At 41.9% G+C, this 19,744-nt stretch overlaps 1 protein-coding gene across 1 annotated transcript in view; it reads left to right on the forward strand.

Moving 5' to 3' along the window:
* The first annotated feature begins 438 nt into the window (after positions 1 to 438).
* RGS6 (regulator of G protein signaling 6) overlaps positions 439 to 19,744 on the forward strand; it is a 543,968-nt gene continuing 524,662 nt past the window's right edge. Inside the window, 2 exon segments of the mRNA XM_057732396.1 lie at positions 439 to 456; positions 16,622 to 16,716. The gene's annotated coding sequence lies outside the window, so the exon portion shown is untranslated.

The raw sequence follows: 19,744 nt of genomic DNA on the forward strand, positions 1-19,744 counted from the left end.
TCAGCGGCGACAGCTCCGCCCGGGCGCCGGGTTCCCGGAGCTGCGCGAGCCGGCGGGCGGGCGCCGAGGGGGCGGACCGAGCTGCGCGGACCCCGCCGGCCCGGGGCGAGAGAGGCGGGCGAGAGCGGAGCTCCCGGCAGCGCGAGGAGCGCGCCGGAGACACCCGAGCGCCCCGCGCCCTGGCACCATGCGACCCGCCGCTCCTCCGCGCCGGCCCCGGGCTGCGCGGTCCGCTCGCTGAGCCCCCGCGCTCGCCACCGCGGAAACTCAGAAAGACCCGGCGAGACGCTGGAGAGCCGCGCGGAGACGCACCCAGACGTCCCCTCCGCCCCCAAGAGGCTGCCGGCCCATTGATCCCTGGGCTCCTCTAGCTTAGCCATGAACCTGGCGCAAGCTTGGCGTTAGGAGAAATTCAGAAGCCGGAGGGGGAGTCAAGGCAATTCTTTGGTTGCTAAGGTAATTGTAGTTGTGACAAAAATGGGCAAGAAACAAATGGGGGGGAAAGATGTTTTACAACGGTTATGCCCTCCATCCCTCCACTTCGTGTGTCTTGATTTCATTTCATCTCCTGGGTGTGGATGCTTGTCCATTTCAGATACGTGACAGGTGTCGGGGTGTGTGTGTGTGTGGTGTGTGTGTGCGCGCAGTTTGGGACTGTAGAGGCACAAGCTTACGTAAGTGGTTAGGCAAGCTGGCGTGTGGAGTTGTGTGGGATGGGTGCAGGTCTGCATATAAATCATGTTCCTGGGTTTCTGGGTGTGAGGCGCTCACCGGCCGGGGCGAGCTTGCAGAGGGTACGTGCTTTCAGGTACTTACAATCTTCTGAATCAGTGATCACAGGTAGGGCAGCTTTACCTCAAAAGCAGATGTTCATTAACTTTTTCTCTGAATAAGCTCGCGCATTTGTGGTTGGGAAGAAAAGAAAGCGAGAGGTGAGGTGTGGAGGGCCGGCGTGGGTGGTGAGGTCTGCTATTCGGGGACTGCGGCAGGAAGGGGATGGGTGGGTATCTGCGAGGATGGCAACTAAAAGCGTTGCGTGAAGGACCGTGTTTACAGTCACTGTCAGTCTGCGTAAGAAGTGGCCCAGTGAGACAGGAAAGGAAAGTGACCCAGAAAATTTAATTTTATTCAGCATGGAAGCTGCTGAATTTTATTATTTTTTAATTTGATGGACTAGGAACGTTGTTTCTTTCTCTCTGGTTGAGAGGAGTGGCATTTCTACTCTACAAACTGAAGATATTTTGGGTCTTGTTCTTGGCTTGGAATTGTTCCGTCAGCATTTATCAATACTTAACAGCTGGATCTGCAGGTAGTTTCTGATCAATACCTTTTAGCAGGACCAAAGTCAAACTGCAAAAGTCAGTAGTATTATTGCTTATTGGACACCTTTCTTAGCGGGGGAGGCGGGCTGAGAGATGGAAGAATAGGAATTGGGCTTATAAGTGTCCCGATGGAGTCAGAGACTGAGCCACGAGTTTGTGTGTGTTGTCAAAAAGTGTTAAACTGAAAGGAGACTGTCAGATTTGGCTTAGTAGGTAAGGCTTTTAGGGATCAGTTTTCACAAGTAGATAGGTAATCATATGGAGTGGGCACTGTGGGGTTGGTGAGAAACTTTCCATGAGTGGAAGAATCATTTTCTTTCTTCTTCTTTTTATTAATTTGTTATTTTTGCAATGGGCGGGACTGCCCTGGGAGAGAAAGAAAAGTAGAGGACTGAGGGAAATTGGACACTTCAGAATCTGTTTGTAAGCAAACGCACACATGCTGAACAGCAAAAACCAAGATGGTAAATTCTTTCTGAGTTCTCTGATATTACTAACCTAAACTATTGTGTAGATATGGTGATTCCATGTACTATAAATGTTGGTATATTACTATATATATATATTTACCCCAAATAATTTGTCTTCTGAAAGTGCCTGTAAATTCTAGAAATGTCAGCTATTGTGAGGTATTTCCTGAAGTAGGTAGCCACTGGTGTTTCCTTCTCCCCAGTAATTACGTTTGTCTTAACTTTACCTCCCTGTCTCCTTTAAGAAACTTTAATAAACATGCACTGAATTTATATTGCTGAGAGTTTCAGTAAAACATTGCTAGGTTTTCTTCCAGTGACAACTTTGTCTTATCAAGTGAAGCATTACAACAATGCTTTTGTGGCAGAAAGTTCTCTTTAAATGAGACAGCCTTTATTTATTTATTTATTTATTTATTTATTTGTGAATTGTGGAATGAGATGGCCAACATAGATATTTAGATATTTTTTTAAATGAGCAAACATTTCTTGAGAAAGAAAAAAATTTTTAAAGGATATTTAGGGCAATGAAATTTGCCAGTAATTTCGGATGTGTTATTGTCCACAGGGACAGACTTTTACATGAAAGTAGGATCATTCTCTTTCTTATTTCTCTGATATTCTCATATGCATTTTATGCCCTGAACTCCTAAGACTTTGCCAGGAATTGCCAAACCTTCTGTTTTGTGCCAGGGGTTAAACATCAGGGAGATATGAGTAAGAAGCTGTGTGTCACAGCGATGTTTTTCAAAAGAGATGCTCTCAGAGATCTCAGTACTGGGATTAATTTTTCCTTTAGCTTCACAGTTAGCTCATCTCGATTCATAGTGCTTTGAACCTAGGAAAGCATTTAACCTCTTCATTTTCAGTGCCAGCTGGAAGGAATATATTTACCGAATTTCATCTTCATTGTAACATATGGCATGATATAAATAATTACTACACACACACTATCCTGCTGTATAGAAAGAAGTAGAATTACAAAATAAACCTTTATGTTGAGTGATATGGATGTAACATTTCAAAAAAACAGTTTAACTTTTCTTGATCACAAAAGTAATAAATAACCATTGGGAAAAATTCAGGAAAATACAAAGGACAAAATGGAACATCATTTGTAGCTCTCCCACAGAAAGTGAACTGCTTTTGACATTTCTGCATACTGTATATTCTTGTAGACTATATTCTGATCACATTATTCCTTGTAGTTTTACTCTTCTCCCTACTCCTCACCCACCCCGCAATTTTGCAATTGTAGATGAAAGTTGGATGTGTCTTAAAGGTTTGGGAAATTACTGCTAGTTTGCTGGATGGCTTTGATAAATCAGGTTTTAATTTTTGTTTGTGGTTTTTATTTTCAAAGAGAGTCGTTTCCCTGTTTTTCTGTTGTCTTTGAAAACCAGTCTTTGCACTTTGGATTGGCAATACTTGGCTCCTTGTAAGATTTAGGTTTTAAAGCATCAGAAAAGAAATAGAACGTTGGCCATGCAGGGGTGGGGGTGGAGGTGGGGGCAGTGGTGGGAGACCTGAGTGCTGGTTTCAATTTCTTCCCCAACTCCTCACGTGGCTTTTGGGCTTGTGGGTCCGTTTCCTCAGAGGACAGTTGACACTTAGATTTAGCTCAGTAAGCTAACCATGTATTTGTCGTTTTGACAGTTTGATGATCTTTGTTTGAAGCAGGTTTTTTCAAACACAGATGACTGGGGATCACCCCCAAGGTTTCAGACTCGGTTGGTCTGGGGTGGGACCTGAGAATTTACATTTCTAGCATGATGATCCCGCTGATCTTGCTGGTCTGGGGACCACCCTGGGAACTAGATGGTAAGTTCCTTGGGGGCAGAAACACTATTGCACTTTTCTTTGCATCCATCTGTCCCCCTGCCTAGCAACGTACCTGACAGTAGGCGCCCAGTAAGCATTGGTAGAATCACTATCAGTTTTCTCCATGGGGAAAAAAGTTTCCGAAGTGGTCAAGATAAAAGACATCATCATCCATGATTTGGAACCATTAAATCTGTAATAAGAATAATAATCAGTCATGAAACCCAGTCTTCCAATTGCAGGGAGAGCAAAACTGCTCACAAGCAGGCAGTTAAAATGCACATTAAACCTAATGAGTTACATTAAGTAACAACTCAGAGTACCTGCTTGAGATGTTACAAACCACAAAGCTTCTCCAGTAGTGCTTCAGGGCTGCCTCCCTGAGAGACCTGTAAGAAGCAATTCATTTTCTACCACATACACATTCCAGTAAGGGGGAGGAAATTCACAATTAATTATCCCAACTACCAAGGCAGCCCTAAAGCAAGCAGTGGCTGAGACTCCGCCCTCTCCCCCCACAAAAGGAGGAACAGTGCTCATTAGAGCATCTTGACCAGTCTCTGAGGGAGGATCCCATCTCGTGACCCAGGAAACAAGAGAAGAAGGCATTGAGTAAGTGCGTTTGCTAGCTAGGATGTTCCCGCTGGCTGAAACACCCTGGTCAGAACTCCTTGGTCTTCCTCGTGTGGCTATTTTGTGGCTAGAAAATTAATCCTTCCCTCTACTTTGGTGTTAGAAACATAGGGTGCATTAATAAAATGACTACTATAGTAAAAATATATCATAGAACTAAAAGCATGAAGCAAATAAGAATAACTGGGAATCTTTTGGAAGATAAATCATAATTGAATTTAATAAAAAGTGGGTCAATGGGTAGACTGTGGGAATTAATAAAGTTTCTTTAAAATAAAAAGAAAAAAAGAAACATAGGGTGCAGAGGACACCCATTTTTACAGATGGAAACTGAAAAGTGTGTAAATATGTTACACATACAGAATAGGCACTCTTATGAGTGAGGCTATTCAGATGGTTGTGGTGGACACAGCTGTCCAGGCTTTTTGAAACATCATACTTTGGTAAAACCATCAAAGGAAAAAGCCACTTGCAAGTTTTGGCACAGTGGAGTTCCCTTGTCCACTACTATCTGTCCTACCCTAGAGGCTATTTTCTTGCACAGGGGGAAGCACACATTCATCAGAACCTTCTGAGATGAGAGTGCCCTATATGAACGTGGACAGGTTGTGGCAGCCCTCCCTTGGAGGTCCCCAGGCGCCTGTGTGTATGGCACTCAATACAGGCCAGCCCCAAGCGCCTGCAGAAATACGTATGATCCGTGGCTCTTCTACAGGTATTTTAAACCCTGTTCATTGTGTTTCTGAACCTCAGTGTCCTCATTTCTAAAATAAAAACAAAATGTGTACCCGTTGAGTATGTGTGGCTGTGAGGAGAAAATAGGATCCTGGGCAGAGGAGGCCCAGTAGCTGGAGAAGAAGGGCCCTGTTACACCACACTTGCTTTTTCTAATGATTTTGGTAATGAGTTATTCACAGCCCTGATTGTCCCTGGGTGAAATGTGAAACGGGCCCCCACACACAGAGGGCCAAGGAGACAGAAGAAAGAGGGAGATGCTGCAGATTGGTAGGGGGCAGATGTAATAAGCAAGGAAACTTACATCAGAGGCTTGTCTTGAACAGAGCAAGAGGGGTAGCTCTCCGCACCCGCCTGCCAGAGCCTGAAAAATTTGTTTTCCAGGCCCATGTTTCTATTTTGAGGCTTTAACTGGGCCCAGTTGTGTCTTCAGATGGTTTCAACAACACCTTACTCTCTCAAGGATGCATCCTTGCAAATGCTCCTGGCGGGAGGGGGGGGGGGGCAGAATGGACATTCCAAACATGGGGGTGGGGGGTGGGGGGGCGAGGAGCCTCTGATTGCCTGGATTCAGCTCTTGGGTCAACTGGAAGCCACGTTCTCTCCCTGACCTCCTCCAGTATGAGTCTGTTGGGAAATACTAAGTATTTAGGGCAATGGTTTCCGACTTTTTTCTATTCCTGAGGACTTGCTCTATGAGCCTAGCCTGTGAGGAGCTCCTAAGTCCCTTGGAGAATCTTGCTCCGTAGTTTTGACACTGGATGTAAGAAAGCAAGTGGCCCAAACACTAAGTGGAGAGGGCGGGGTGAAGATGATCTTCTTTTGTGGCAGCTAGAGATCTATTTCCATGAGCCTAAAGGCCATTAGTCACCAGCAGGAAGAGAAGTGAAAAATAGGGGCTGCGGTTACATTGATATCTCTTGGGCCCGACTGTGACCCACACCCGGACAAGACCCTGTGCTATTTTCCTCTATTTCCTTGGTATCTCTTACAGTGCTTGGCACATGGTAGGGGTTTGGTAACTATTTGCTGAGTTATTGACTTGCAGAGTGACAGCTATGGGTGGGTGAAAGCGGAAGAAGGAAAGGACCAATACTGTTGCGGATGTGTGGACTGGACCAGGTGTGGGTGCATAGACCTTTCCGAGTGTGGATGTGTGGACTGGTCCAGGTCCAGCCAGGATTCTGCCTGGCTAGATCCACTTGAGATCCAGGAGATAGTGGGTGCCTCGTCCTAGTGTGTAATTATACATCAATGTTTGTTTCTCTCACTGGGCTGTGGTCTGTTTTTTTCCTTTTTTAACCGTAATTTTATCCTGCCCCCGCCATAAGGCAACACACATCGTAAATGCTTAAGAGAAATTGGTTTCCTAATCCAAAAGTTGCCCAGCCTACAAAGCTATGGTTCTGTCATACAGCAGTGGACTGATCTTATAAATAATAATCAGCACATGTAAAGCTTTTCATAGATCAGAGCCTTTAACAAGAATTAGGTGGTATCACTCCCGTTTTACAGGTGAAGAAACTGAAGCTGAAGGAGAGGTTCAGCCACTTGCCCTAGGTTAGGTAGTTATTGAGTTATTAAAACCAAGATTTAAATCCAGATCTTATCCAACCCCCAAATCCTGAGTCTGCCTGATATATCACAAGGTCAGGGATAAACAGAGATCCTTCCCTTGAGATCATTTCAGCTGTGTTGGAGAGAGATAGAAATAAATAGAAAATAAACAATAAAGAATGTTAAATGACAGTTTAGAAAAATACCGCCTGGAATTTATAAGTCAGATTGGGTAGAAAATAAGTGACGACAGTTCAGTCCAGTTTGGAGAGAGAACATTGTATAATCAGACCCGGAAGAGAGGCTTTGGGAAATAGGCAGAAATTTCACAGGTGAAGAGGGGGATAACAGCAAGCTTTTCAGGTGAGAGGCTTTAATAATAGTAATAATTAAACCAATTATTGTTTGCTTGCAGAGTAAAAACTAATGTAAACGCTTCATTGAGCCCTTCCAGACCACTGTAGCTAAAAGAGTTAACTCCTGCCTCTACGCAGTGCTCTTCATTGTCTTATCTGCTCCACATTTCTTCAGAGCTTTATCACCATGACATTGCACTATGTTTATATTTGTATTTTGTCTGCCTCTGTCCACTAAAATGTACACTCTCTGAGAGGAGGCACTCTGTTTTATTCACTCTTGTAGCTTCAGCATCTGTCAGTGTCTAGTTCATCGTAATTGCTTAAAAGCTGTTTGTGGAATGAATGAAGGAAGGAAAAAGCCTTAGAAAATGGGTTGCAAACCCAGACACAGAGCCAGGTATGTAAAGCAGATGAATGAAACAAGCGAGGTTTCTTTCACAGTGGTAACTTCAGTTGTATTTTTTCATCAAAGCCATGCTTTGTTTGTGTGTAAAACATGTAGAAAGTCTTTACTCCCAGAAAGAAATGTACTGGTCTCCAGTTTTCTTGAAACATGGGGCCCTCTGTCCCATGTTTGAAAGGGACATGGGTACCGAATAACACTTTTTTCTAAAAGCCAAGCAGCCATCCACGTGTGATGATGAATGGCATCTGGTGCTGGGTCTCAGGGCTGGGAAGTGTTAGGGGCAGGTGAGGACTGTGTTAAAGCAAAGGGTATGTGCTGCTCAAAAAAAGCTGTTGTCATCCATTTTTAATCCATTTTTAGTCATTAGCAACTAATTCCAATCAGAAAAATTATAGGGATCTACACTGCCCAATCTCAACAAAACACTTATTTGAGCTGGCAGTGTGTGTTTTTGTTTGTTGTTTGTTTTTCTGCTTGTGACCTCTGTAGAAGAAAGACAACAACTTAAAAAAAGTATCCTGTATATGTAAGTGCTACAGTATTTAGAGCCCAAACCAAGCAGGAAGCTACCATTATATTATTTTGCTGACCATACATCCTAAAACAAAGACTGATTCAGCAGCTGGTCAAAATAGAAAGGATGCATTCACAAAGAATACATTTATTGATTATATCTGAGTTTTTTTTTTTTTAAGGGGAAGGCACTTGAACTTTCAGAATGGCAGGTAGTTTAGGGGCTTGGCTGCTGGTTCCTGCCTGTAGCCAGGGGTATGTGACATTAGACAAAGCAGCTTAATGCTATTGATCTGTGTTCTCCCCAGGTGCAGAACAGGGCTGAGAAATTGTGATTGCTTTGAGGGCATTCCTGAAAGAGAGCGTATTCCTGGAAATCCGAGGTTTAGTCAAGTCTTAGTTGGGAGGTGGGAGAAGATGGGGGAGGATGGGGGGAGGGGAGGGGGGGGTGTTCCTACCCCAGGTCACAGTTGGTCTAAGGTCTCCGCTGTTCTTCTCTGGTCCTTGTCCTGCTTGTTCATGATAACAGTGGCCCCACTACCGAAGGCCCCTTTCTAGGTGGTGATTAATCAGACATGGCTCCTGTTTTCAAGAGGTTTAAAATTCTGTTGAGAGGAAAAAGATGGAGAAACACAGTGTGGTAAGACAGGCATGTATATATGGAATGGGGGAGGGATTACTTCCCACTGAGAGATTTCATTGAAGAGGTTGAGTGGATGAATTAGACGTTGGAGGACCTGTAGAGTTGGGGGCCTACAGAGATGGGGCGGAGGGCAGAGGTGGTCAAAGTGTGCTTGAGGCATTTCACTGGTAAGTAGAAGGATAGAGGTGACAAAGTATGTAATACCTCTATCCTTCTAATACCTCTCTACTGAGAGTCATGTCCTTACTTAAAGACCTTTCAGACAGAGAAGTCTGGGTGGATGAACTTAGAACTTAAGGGGAAACAGGGATGGGGAAATCTAAAGTTATGTTTACCAAAAGTAAAATGAGGAAAAAAAGTAGATTAGTGACATTTTCCTTGCCTTATGTAAATAATGGAGGGTATGTCACAATGAATTTCTATTTAGTTCTTATATTATCCAGGAGATCACACCCCTGCAGTGAAATGCATGTAAGTGGTTTTGCCTTATTACACTCAATGCACAATTTCCATGCAAATGGGCATCTCTCCCTACTGTGTCAGGCTCTCTGTGCAAATGTTCAGTGCCTTTTAGCTTTTCAGACTGAGAGGTTGACCACTGACTCCCAGATCTTCCTGTGGCTCCAGCGTAAAGTGGATACATCTTGGGATAAGCTTTATTTAACTTGCTTGGCATGACAGATTAGGAAGTTCTCAGATGTCTCACCCCAACGCATAGGGTATTTCACTTCATGCCAAAGCATATGCTGGCAATTCTAGGTTTTCATTTCTTTGGCTTCCTTTAGCTTTCAAAAGCTTCTCTGCAAAAACCACTTCCCCAGCCTGCCATCTGCCATACTCTCCCACTTAAAAAAAATCCATGTCTAATCCCCAGTTTCTTATATTTTCTAATTATCCTTAACAGGAATGCCCAGTTGGCTATCAAAAGTGTATTTGGAAGTAGGTTGTTATAAGTTGAACTTTGCTTATTGGGAATTCTTAACTGGGGAATGTTTCCTGTGGTTGAGATTTGTCATGTTGTTGTTTATATGAGGATGAACAGTGATTGACAAGACTAGAATTGCAAATTGGGGCCAAGCTATTGAAGGAATTGAATGCCGCAGATATGTGGTAAAGGTGATGATGATTATGGTGATTCAGAGCTCTCTTGGATGTAGATAAAAAACAAAACAACTGCACGAAAATAAAATTCAAACCAACTCAAGTAAAAAGGAATTTATCTAATATATCTGGGAATTCAGGCATGGCTGGATCCAGGGACTTAAATGATATCATCAGCACTTCTTACTGACACCTCACATCTTGATATCTTCCTTCTGTGACGCTAGAGAAAAAGAAGGTGGTCATTAATCTCCCTCCCCTCATATCCTTTCAGCCTAATCCCTCACAGGCAAGAGGACTTCTTTCTTCCAGTGTTCTTATCTCAGTCTCAGGGAAGGACCCTAATTGGTCCTGATTTGAGTTACATGTATATCTTGGTCCAATCAGTGTACCCAGCCCGTCTTTCTCTATCAGAAGAACTAAATTGAACAGCAAATATATGATATAAATATATATAAATATATGTAAAAATATAAATATAAATATGTGTGTATATTCTCATACATATACATACACTGGGCAAAAAAATACAGTAACTGCCTCAATCTTCTAAACTGACTGGAAGACTTTGCATTTTATTTGCTGGGGAGTAGAAAGTTATTAAGAACAAGTGCAGAGTATTTCATCCACTCTTTGGAAGTTCTAAGATATTTTATAAGAGTTGGAAGACTTTCATTATCCAAAATAAAGCTTTTGGATAATGTGAAGCACCCTTCAGTTGTGTGTTTCTAATCTTCTTTCATTTCTCTGCTAGCTCTCTCAGTCAATGATATTGGTCCTGGTATATGCCTACACACAAACATTGGGGTATGTATGTATGTAGTGGTGACAGATACAACCTCTGGCTCCTCCACCATCCCCACAACCGTATCTCTGCAATTACATCACTTTTTTGCATGGCTGTATCTGAGATGGCTCAAGTGCCACCTTGAGAATCAGAGATACTATATACTTCCCCCAGAACATTTGCACTCTTTCCAGAAAAGTACACAAATCATTGCTCAATGAATTTTCAGAGAGTAAATACATCCATATGGCCACTCCTAGATTAAGTGAGAGAATATCACCATTCCCCTAGAAAACTACCTCACGCACCCTCCCAGTGGTACTATATACCCTCTTTCCCCAGTGGTGACCACTAACTTGATGTCTAACACCATAGCATTCTCATTTTTGAAATATGTGAAATATATATGGAATTATACATATATGCATAGACTCTCTTTTTTTGTGGCTTCTTATGCACAGTCCTATTTGACAGATTTATCCACGATGAGGTATGTAGCCATAGTTTATTTTTACTACTGTATAGCAACCCACTCTGTAACATTTCACAAACAGTTTATTCATCTACTATTTTTTTTAAATTAATTAATTTATTTATTGGTTGCATTGGGTCTTCATTGCTGTGCTCATGCTTTCTCTCGTGGCAAGAGGGGGCTACTCTTTGTTGCAGTGCATGGGCTTCTTATTGCAGTGGCTTCTTTTGTTGTGGCATGGGCTCTAGGTGCACAGGCTTCGGTAGTTGTGGCATTTAGGCTCAGTAGTTGTGGCACACAGGCTTAGTTGCTCTGAGGCATGTGGGATCTTCCCGAACCAGGGATGGAACCCGTGTCCCCTGCACTGGCAGGTGGATTCTTAACCACTGCACCACCAGGGGAGTCGCTATTCATCTACTATTGATGGACATTTGGGACATTTCCAGTTTAGGGCTACTGTGACTGATACTGCTATAATTTTTTTGTGTTTTTTTGGTGCACGTGTGAATGTGTTTCTGTTTGATATACACCTAAGACTGGATTTCTGGAACATGGGGACATATGTTCAACTTTAGGAGGGCCTTATAAAGAGATTTCCTAAGTAGTTGTACCAGTTTATACTTCTATCATCAGTTTATGAGTGTTTCAGTTTCTTCACATACTTGTCAACACTTGGGATTGTCAAATGTTTGAATTTTAGCCATTATGGTGTGTGGGTGGTGGTGTCTCATTGTGGTTTCAGTTTGCTCTAGTGACTAATGATGTTGTGCCTTGTTAGTATTTTTTTGTCACTTTTATTTAATCTTTTGTAGTCCCTCTTCAAGTTTATTGCCTATTTTTCAGTTGGATTATCTGTCTTTTTCTTATTGATTTGGAGTTGTTTTTAAAAGAATTCAGAATACAAATATTTTTACCAGTTATTTATATTTAAAGTGTCTTTTCCTATTTTGTGGCTTTCCATTTGACTCTCTTGATGAATAGATCTTACTTTTAATAATCCAATTTATTAATTTCTTTCATTATGATTATTGTTTTCTGTGCCTGCTTAAGTAACTTTTGCCTACCCTAAGGGTCATGAAGCTATTTTCCCACTTAAATTTATAGATGCCTTATTGTTTTGCCTTTTATCTTTAGGCTAAAAATCTATGGTATAAGAAAAAGATCTATATTTATTTTGTTTTCCATGAATATATCTAGTTAACCCAGCACTACATATTGAAAAGTCTCTTCTTTTCCACTGGTCTGAAATGCCATCTTTGTTATAAATCAGGTGATCATTTATATGTGGATCTCTCTCTGCTTTCTAGCCCCTTCCATTGTTCTATTTACCTATTCTTATGTGCTATCACACTGTCTTAATTAATATAGCTTAATAATAAATCTTGATATCCAGGAGTATGTCTCCTCCAGCTTTGTTGTTGTTTAAGAATAGTTTGGTTATTCTTAGCCATTTGCATTACTGTATAAATTTTAAAATCATCTTTTGATGGGCTTTTGGTGGCATTAAGTCCCTAACCCAAATTGGGAGTAAATTAATATCTTTAGAATGTTGACTGTTTCAGTTTATTAATATGATATATCCCTTCATTTATTTAGAACTTTCATTTCTGTTAATGTTTTGTATCTATGTTGTCAACGCCTCACACATCTTTCTTTAGATATATTTCCAGTATGTGAAGGTATTTGATGCTATTATAAATGATATCTTTTAAAAACATCATTTTCTGATTGCTTGTTGTGGGTATATAGAAATACAATGAAAAAAAAAAAAAAAGGAAATACAATGGATTGTTATATATTGACCTTGTATCCAGTGACTTTCCTAGATTCGCTTGTTATTCCTAATAGGTCTGATAGGTAGATTACTATGGCTTTTCCATGTACACAATCAAGTTACCTGCAAAAAAAAAAAAAGTTTTTACTTTTTCTTTTGCAGTCATTGTGCCTTTTGTTTCTTTTTCCTGCCTGTTGCATTGGCTGAGACCTCTAACATAATGGTGAATAGAAGTGGTCACAGTGGGCATCATTGCCTCATTCCTAATCTCAATGGGAAAGTTTTCAGAGTCACTATATGTGTTTTTAAAATACCCCTTATCAAATTAAGTTCCCTTACATTCAAAATTTGCTTGGAGTCTTTTCATGAATGGTTGTTGGATTGGACAAGATACCTTAAAGCAATGTTTCATGGAATGTCTGCTCACCTCTGCACTTCCCGTTTCTCCATATGTCCTCATTGCCCTGGGAGCTCTTCTTTTAAAATTTTATCCAACTTTTCTAATTGTTCTCATGGGTTGTTCTGTTGTAAGATAGACCTGCAATATAGGATATGGTACCTTCTAATTGTACTATTTTTGTCTTCCATCTACATAATATGAGTAAAACTGTACCCTCAGGGACCTATTCAGTTGTTATTTCTTTAACCTATATTGCTCCTGCCTGGTGAGCTTTATGAATAGATCTTTCTTTTGTCAAGTCTTGCTGTCTCCAGAAGGGGAAAAGCCTACCTTTGCAACTCCACACATTTGCACTGTAGAGTCATAAAAGAGCTGGACCCCATATTTAAGTGCCCAGTTTTAGAGTATAAAGATACTGATTTTTACCTGTTCTTAAAATTAAAAAAAGAAGAAAAAACTCCCCAAATCCCAAGGAATAAAACTGACATTCTTAAAAAAAGCCCATCTGAGTGCTTTTCATCTTGGTCCCCTGGGAACATGTCATCGTCTTCATCTCTTAGTCATCCCATTCTTGTGCATAGAAACTGGCAAATCTCTGTCACTCCTATTTCTCCTCTAGCAGTCATGCCATCTTTCATGTGAAATAAGAGAATAATAAAATGTCATTTCTGCAGTCCCCAGAGTCAGTAATATTAGTCAGTATTAGTCAGTAGTATTAGATCCTATGATCTTAGAATCCATACTTATATAAGTCCTCTAATGTGAGAGGACAGGCACTAGGGATCTGAAGACCTGTTTTCATGCCAGCTCTGTTGCTGACCAGGAAGATGACATTCGAGTGTAACTCTATCTCCCAGGCCTTGGTTTCAGCCTCTGAAAAATTAAGTGATTGGGTGTGTTCAGGGAACAGAAAAAATTTTGTGTAAAGGATCAAAGAGTAAGTGCCTTGAGCTTTGTGGACCACGTGGTCTCTGCTGCAGCACCTCAGCTCTGCCCTTGTAGTACAAAAGCAGCCAAGGCAAGGTGTAAACAAATAGGTGTTTATAGAACTTTGTTTATGGGCACAGAAATGTGATTGTGATACACTTTTCATGTGTCATAAAGTATTATTCTTCTTTTAATTTTTTTCAGCCATCTGCAAAGGTAAAAACTATTCTTAGCTCATGGACCATACAAAAATAGGCACGGAGCAGGGAGGGGTGGATGGGTGGTGAGGGGGAATGGGGAGTTAGTGTTTAATGGGGGCAGAGTTTCAGTTTAGGAAGGTGAAAAATTCAGAAGATGGATGTTGGTGAGAGTTGCACAGCAACTCAGTGGCTTAGTGCCACTGAACTGAACAGTTAAATATGGTTAAAATAGTATGTTTTATACTATGTGACTTTCACCATAAGAAAAAAAAAAAAACAACCCCCCCCCCCCCCAAAAGCCCAAAACAGGCAGCAGGCTAGGTTTGTCCCAAGGGCCCTACTTTGCAAACCCTTGAAGTAGCTGATTGTCAAGGGCTGTTTTAGAGCTCTGTGTTAGGGCATTGATATGCTAATCTTTTAAAAAATATTTTTTCTATCCCATGAACACGGTTCAAAAGAGTCTTATTCCTCTCTCTTAGATCAATTTAGAATTAGAAAATAAAAGATTTTACTTACCTTTATTTCTTCCCTGACCCTTGCTGCTTCATTTGATAGATCCAAGTTTCCAACCTATATGATTTTCCTTTTCCTCCGAAAAACTTTAGCATTTCTTGAAGGCATGTTGGCTAGTGATGAACTTAGTATTTATCTGAGAAAGTTTAGTTTTCCTTCACTTTTTAAAAAAAATTTGTTTATTTATTTACTTATTGGTCATGTTCGGTCTTCATTGCTGTGCGCAGGGCTTTCTCTAGTTACAGGGAGCAGGGGCTACTCTTCCTTGCGGTGCTTGGGCTTCTCATTGTGGTGGCTTCTCTTGTTGCGGAGCACGGGCTCTGGGCCTGTGGGCTTTAGTAGTTGTGGCACGTAGGCTCAGTAGCTGTGGCTCACAGGCTTAGTTGCTCCGCAGCATGTGGGATCTTCCAGGACTAGGGATCGAACCCTGTACCGTGCATTGGCAGGCGGATTCTTAACCACTGCACCACCAGGGAAGCCCTTTCCTTCACCTTTGAAGGATCATTTCACTAGATGGAGAATTCCAGGATGGTGTTTTTCTTTCTTTCAACGTTTTAAGTATTTGACTGCACTCTCATTTGTGTGATTTCTGGTGAGAAGCTCTCTGTAATCCTTATCCTTGTTCTTCCATAGTTAAGGTTTTTCTTCTAGTTTCTTTCAAGATTTTCTCTTTGTCTTTGATTTTCTGCACTTTGAATACAATATGTCTAGGTATAGTGTTCTGTTTGTCCTGTTTTAATCTATCCTGACTGGTGATCGCTGATTTTTCTGGATCTGTGTTTGGTGTATGTCATTAACTTTGGAAAATTCTCAGTCATTATTCCTTGAAATATTTCATCTTTTCCTTTCTCTTTCTATTCCTTTTGGTACCCCAATTACACAAATTCCTTTTGATGTGTACCATAGTCTTTGGATGTTCTGTTCCATTAAAATTTTTTTTCACCCTGTTTTTCAGTTTGGGAAGTTTCTACTGACCTCAAGCTCACTGAATCTCTCCCTAGCCATTTAGTGTCCACTGATGAGCCCATCGAAGGCATTCTTCATTTGTTAGTATTTTTGACTTTTAGCATTTCCTTTTTAAGGAGTTTTTTTTTTTTTTTAAAGAGTTTCTATCTCTCTGCTTTCATTATCATTTTTCCATTAGAACCTTAACATATTTAATCATAGTTATTTTAAGTTTCCTGTCTGATAATTTCAACATCTGTGTCATATCTAGTTCTCATGACTGCTTGTCTTTTTAGATTGTGTTTTTTTCTTGCCTCTTAGCATGGCTCGTGATTTTTTGTTGAAAGCCAAACGCAATGTATCAGGTAATAGGAACTGAGGTAACCAGGCCTTCCACCTGAGGTTTTATTTCGTTTGGCCAGGGGTTTGTTGTGGTTGTAGGTGCTAAGCTTCAAATTCCCCTGGTGTTCTTGTTTTTGCCTTCTCTCTTGACTTAAGGTTTCCCTGCATACTCTTCAGAGAGTGAGTGCCCTGGAGGTCTTTGAGCTGTCATCCACTGTTATTATACCAGAGCCTGTCGGTGTGGTGGGAGGGTGTAGATGAGGAGCAATGTTCTATCACCTTCCAATTAAGAGCAAAAGTGGAGCGACTTCCATTTTGTAAATGCAGCAACACTTCCCCTGTTGGAATGAGAGGAAGACCAAGAACATGGTGGTTTAGGTGAGGGTGTCTCAAGATGAGAGACTTGCCTTCTGCTGGCTTCCATTTCTTCAACAGATTTTTTTTTTAAGGGAATTTGGGTTGGTTTATTTATTTATTTATTTTTCATTTCTCACTAATTTTTTTTTAACATACAATAAACTGCATATATTTAGAGCATACAATTTGGTTTCCCAATCTCCCAATTCATTCCCCACCAACCCCCCCCCCGCCCCCCGCTTTCCCCAGTTGGTGTCCATATGTTTGTTCTCTACATCTGTGTCTCTTTTTCCGCCTTGCAAACCAGTTGATTTGTACCATTTTTCTATATTCCGCATATACAGATTTTGAAGTGAGCCCATCAGCTGAGACCATGTGTGATGCTCGAACAAGGAGAAGTTATGAGATAGCCAACTCAGACGGGGAGAAAGCAATTTAGGTTTGGTGGGCAGTATTGACTAACTTTATATATTTGTTTGTTTGTTTATTTATTTATTTATTTATGACTAACTCATTTAAAGTTTGCGCTCATGAATTTAAAATGCAGTTTGTCAGCCTGGTTGTGTGATTTCCTCCCCACCCCAAAGCGCTCACCTGCTCGGATGTGAGCTTGGCTATTGTGTGGCAGAGAGTTGGGTTCCCTCAGTGTTCGAATTTTGTCAGGAGATATGACACAGGAAGGGGGAGGTGAGGAAGTGGAGGCTATTTGCAAGGTAGTGCTGATGAATGTAATGATGGAGCCAGGGAGAGAAGAAAGTGAAGGCAGAGTGAGGAGCAGTAAGGGAGAGTACAGAAGGTGTGGTTGAAATGGATTGAATGTCTAAGTTGGAGGAATGTTTGTAGAGAATGTTAAGTGATCTGGAAAGAGGGGCAGTGGACACAGTGAACCTTCTCAGTTTGCGTTGGGATTTGAGGTGGTATAGTCACCAGGGATGGCGAGGTTCAGCATGTGGCCATGCAAGATGGTAGCTGAGGAGGAGGGATGAAGGAGGAGGGTTCAGATGAGGCAAGAAGAGGGTGGGGAAACTAGCTTTGGCTCTAATGTGAAAGTCACTGAGGTTGACCAAGGGATGGATAAAACTTCTGAGACCTGGAAGCTGGAAACTTTAGGAAATGAAAAGGCTTAACAGGAGAGAAGTAAAAAATAGCAGCGAGGATGTGTAGATGGTGGCATGGCTAGGTGATCCGAGTGTCGCGAGGGCAGGGGTTTGTGTAGGAAGATGGGAGGAAAATCATTGAAGAGCAGTGGAGAACCAGGAGGATGCTTGCCTTACTTCCTGGTCTTGAGATGGGAGGGGTGAGGACAACTAGGCTCCAGGGGAGGGGGATGTCTTTGGGGGAAGGCAGGACTTCGTGAAGGTCGCAGAAGGTCAGAGTTCAGAGAGGAGGTGGAAGGACATAGTGGGCATACTATTTATAGAAGAAGAATTCAGAAGGCAGGAGGAGTCAGTGAGGAGCTGGTGGGGTCTGCATATCCAGAGCTGTGTGGAGTTCAAAGCCCCTGGTAAGAGAGGATTCCTGGTGGACCCGAACTGCAAGCAGCAATTGCAGTAATAGGACTATGAGGCATGTCACACAGTCAAGCACATCCTGTTATGTGAAGAACTTTCCACTTCTCCCTCCCAGCTGAATTTTTTGGGACTTTTATTTAATATAAGGAATGCAAAAATATTTTTCTTTATAAGCAGCTTTGGTAGATTGTTTAGGCTGTCAGGCAGCTGAGCAACTTAGAGAAGATTGTATTTATTCACATGCCTTTGGGTTGGGGATTGGTATGGGGATGCCAGCTTCACTGATACACTAGGAAGAAGGAAAGAACCACTAATTAGTTGAGAATCTACTATGTACCAGTTGTACTATATACTAGAAGTACCTGCTACTGAGTACGCTATAATTAGTCTATAGGTGCTAAATACTGTATATTTAAGTATATACTGAAATTTTGTATGTTTACAAAATTTTGTTTTAAATACTTTGTATTGGTGATTTAACTGGAGACCCAGCTGATCTGTTGGAAAATCTGCGGGCATTGCAGTCAGTCCTGGATTTGAATTCTAGATTCTTGGCTGACAAGCTGTTTTACTTTGGGCAAGTGACCTATGTTCTTGAGCTTCAATTTTCTCATCTGTAGCGTGGGAGTGACAACATCCACCTGTTAGAGTTGCTGTCCTCGCCCTGTTGATTCTGATGAGCAGGCAAGGAGGAGCACCACTGGTACAGGTGATGAGAATTTGTTACATGTCATGCGTGAGGAGACCAAAGCTCGGAGAGGCTCAATATACAACAGAGTAAGTTGTTTGTGGTCCCACAGCTCTTAAGTGGTGTGGCCAGGTCTGAGAGCTAGTGCTTTGGCCCCAGGACCCTGGATTTATCCATCTCAGTGAGTTTCTAGCCAAATCCAAGGGAAGTTAAAGGAGCCCAAATTCAGCATGACTGTCCAGACAGTTGGCAGCATGGGGCAGGATGAAGGGATCAGGTGAAGAGAAGGTAGGCTCTATGGAATCTAGGTCACTAGTTCCCAAACCTGACTGTGCTTCCAGGGAACATTTCATTTATAAATCTCCAGGGATCATCCTAGGCCTACTGGATCAGAATTTCTGGAGTGTGGGAACCAAGAACATGTATCTTTATCATCAACCCCCACCCTGCCCCCCACCAACGGTGATTCTGAGGCTGCTACGCTGGTTCAGGTCCTTGGACAAGCTTTTGGGAACCACTGAGTTCTAACTGAAGTCCTAAAATGATCAAGTGATTACAGGCCAGTAAAAACTGGGTGCCTGGCATTGCCAGCAGCATTGGCCCCTAGGGGTTGAGCTCTAGCGCCTTGTTTTCAGATCTTTGGTTGCATTACTTGAAACAGACACTGGAGCTGTCGTGGAGCATCTGAACTTTGAGTATACAGGAGACATCGAGTTGGCAGACTCTGCAGTAACAGAGAGTTATTTGTTCTTTAGAGCTATTGCTCTTCCTTCTTCCCCCTTGAGGTTCCTGCCCACTCAGTCAGATTAGAGCTGTATAAACAAGCTTGTACTACTGAGCTAGCACACATCTTGTAAATTTTTTTTTTCCTGACGTGCATAACATTGCTGATGTCAGAAAAAAAAATCCATTGGGTTTTAATGGGCTGAGGCAAACAATGTGAATTGGATATAATATGGGAGAGAGGAAATAACACCCATAGAAATTCTTATTCAGCAGCATAAATATTCAGACTGTAGTATAAGCAGGGTTTGGTTACCTCTCCTACAAGGTATAGGGCTTCAAGGGCTGGATACTAGAAGTGGCGGGCGTGATGTGTGGGGCTTCTTGCTGTGTGTTTCAGTGGCGTTGTAGTGCAATTGTAGCGGTCTGCTGCTTAGCTGTGCATTGGGGTCACCTGAGAAGCTTGTGAAACTGCTGATGGCTCCATCTCAGATGCACCGAGTCAGAATCCCTGAGGTGGGGGAAGGCTTTCTCCAATGATCCTG

Source organism: Hippopotamus amphibius, chromosome 4 (assembly GCF_030028045.1).
Source record: "Hippopotamus amphibius kiboko isolate mHipAmp2 chromosome 4, mHipAmp2.hap2, whole genome shotgun sequence".
NCBI lineage: Eukaryota > Metazoa > Chordata > Mammalia > Artiodactyla > Hippopotamidae > Hippopotamus > Hippopotamus amphibius.